This window comes from Penaeus chinensis, chromosome 28 (genome assembly GCF_019202785.1).
Source record: "Penaeus chinensis breed Huanghai No. 1 chromosome 28, ASM1920278v2, whole genome shotgun sequence".
Lineage (NCBI taxonomy): Eukaryota > Metazoa > Arthropoda > Malacostraca > Decapoda > Penaeidae > Penaeus > Penaeus chinensis.
The window spans coordinates 3,033,664-3,036,163 of NC_061846.1; the positions used below are offsets into that span (position 1 = coordinate 3,033,664).

The 2,500-nt window shown below is 43.7% G+C and overlaps 1 long non-coding RNA gene across 1 annotated transcript in view; it reads right to left on the reverse strand.

The window, feature by feature from the left end:
* Positions 1-31: 31 nt before the first annotated feature.
* The window catches only part of LOC125040238, an 11,103-nt gene continuing 8,634 nt past the window's right edge, over positions 32-2,500 (reverse strand). Inside the window, exons 5-6 of the long non-coding RNA XR_007116174.1 lie at positions 1,113-1,268; positions 32-627 (exon numbers count right to left, since the gene is read on the reverse strand). This is a non-coding gene — a long non-coding RNA (uncharacterized LOC125040238). The remainder of the gene's footprint in view (positions 628-1,112; positions 1,269-2,500) is intronic.

Sequence of the window (2,500 nt, forward strand, 5' to 3'; positions counted from 1 at the left end):
TAAACAGGTCTTCAGAAGGAAAAAAAAAATATTTTTTCTCATTTATTAGAAAAAAAGCCTTATATATAATGGAATGATGTGTATGGAGACAATAAATACATAATAAATAACACTTAGCATTAAAAATCACAAAACTTACAGAGACACACGCACATAAACATACATACATAAAATCACACAAAAAACACAAAAAGCATCCTCACTCACAAATACATACACAGACACACAAAATAGTATTGATAAAAGTTACAGAGAGAGAAGAGAAAAAGATGAGGAGAGAATGAGAAAAGAGAACAAAAAAAATATATACGTTTTCTCTCCTCAGCTTCCAATTTTCCCGCCAGTTTTTCTCTATTTTTCCCGCCAGTTTTCTATCCGATTTCCCGCCCTTTTTGTCCGAATCCCCGCCGTTTCTTCTTCCTCCTAGAACGAATCGAGACTCGTCCAGCGACTGACGGTGTTCAACGCCTTCTCCAGGAAAGACATGGAGGAGGCCTGGGCGTGAGGATCCTCGTGCCCGGGATAATATCGGCGCCGACGGAGGGGAGCGAAATTGAGGAAGTTGAGGAGGTAGCCAACCACCCAGAACATTCCGAACATTAACACGAGTCCGGTGGCGACGCTCAGCTGGAAAAAAAAGGGGGGGGGGGGGGGTTAGAGAGCGCTGAATTCAATTATCTAAAATTATCATTTTTAATCATCTATTCACTTATTTGTTTTAATCTTGGAAGTGCTAAATATTTCAATGGTTTACAGTTGAGAATTTAGGAACTAAAAGGTAGAAAATGGAGGAAGGAAGAGAGAGAAGAGGGAGAGAGAGAGATGAAAGAGAAACAGAGAGAGAGAGAGATAGAGGGGGAAGGAAGGGCAGACAGACAACGTAAAAGAGAGATGGAGAAAGGGGGGAGACAGACAGACAATGTGTGAGAGAGAGAGAGAGAGAGAGAGAGAGAGAGAGAGAGAGAGAGAGAGAGAGAGAGAGAGAGAGAGAGAGAGAGAATCTTACTTTATCGTCCCATTTAATTTCGACATACAATATACAAAACTAAACAAAACCCAAAACAACAACCTTCCAAAACAATAAAAAATAAACAAGCGTATTACAAACTTACTTGTGTATCAGTCAATAATCCAGTAGTCTCTTTATCCGTAGCGGTAACTGCAGTGGAATCCATCTTTTTTTTCTCTTTTCAAGTGATTTGCGTTTAAGCTCGTATCTCTCGTCTCGTCTCTCGCCCTGTCCGTGCTCGACCGCGCTCGAAGCCTGTCTGAGGGAGAGGTCGGTGGGATGCTAGCAAGAAATAAATGTTTATAAAGGTTGATGCGTTTTCATGTGACCTGACTTGACCTCGGAGGGGTTAGGGGGGTGGGGAGGTATATGAGGGAGGGGGTGGGGAGGTATATGAGGGAGGGGGTGGGGAGGTATATGAGGGAGGGGGTGGGGAGGTATATGATGGAGGGGGTGGGGAGGTATATGATGGAGGGGGTGGGGAGGTATATGATGGAGGGGGTGGGGAGGTATATGATGGAGGGGGTAGGGAGAGAAGGAGGGGGTAGGGAGGGAAGGAGGGGGTAGGGAGGGAAGGAGGGGGTAGGGAGGGAAGGAGGGGGTAGGGAGGGAAGGACGGGGTAGGGAAGGAAGGAGGGGGTAGGGAAGGAAGGAGGGGGTAGGGAAGGAAGGAAGGGGTAGGGAGGGAAAGAGGGGTAGGGAGGGAAGGAGGGGGTAGGGAAGGAAGGAAGGGGTAGGGAGGGAAAGAGGGGTAGGGAGGGAAGGAGGGGGTAGGGAGGGCACGAAAGAGGGAGGACCAGCAGGGATGAGACACAGAGAGGGAGGGGAGGGAGGGAAGAATAAGAAAAAGGGGAAAGAGGGAAGGAGGGAAGAAATAATTTAAAAAAAGAGGAGAAATAGGGAAGAAAGGACAAGAAAAAAGGAGAGGGAGCAAAATAGAGAACGGAGGGACATAGGAAAAGATAAAAACTAGTACTAAGAAGAAAGGGGGATGGGAGAAGAAGAAAAAACAACAACACGGTAGAATGAAAGCATGAAGCGATGCAGAGGGATACAGGTGTACAATACATTTGACAGGTGACAGTTGCTTACCTGAGCCGCAATTAACCCAATCTACCTGTCACTCGCTCATTAAAAAGTAGGGTGTCAGGTGGTCTTAAAATAGCACAGAAAAGGACATAGGGCATGATTTTCTCAATTTTACTTTTTTTTTATATAAGATTTGTAGTGTTTTTTTTCGTAGAGTTTGAAATATAAGTGAGAGGCAGCGAAGTTATTAGATAAAGGTATACGTTTTTATCATAATGTAAAGTAAGGATTTCATGGTGTTAGTAATATTTTTGGTGACAGAAGTAGTAGTAACACTAGCAGCAGTATTTAGTAGTAATAGTAGTAATAATAGTAGTAGTAACAAAAGCAGCAGTATTTAGTAGTAATAGTAGTAATAATAATAGTAGTAGTAGTTGCAGTAGTAGTAGTAGTAACTGTAGT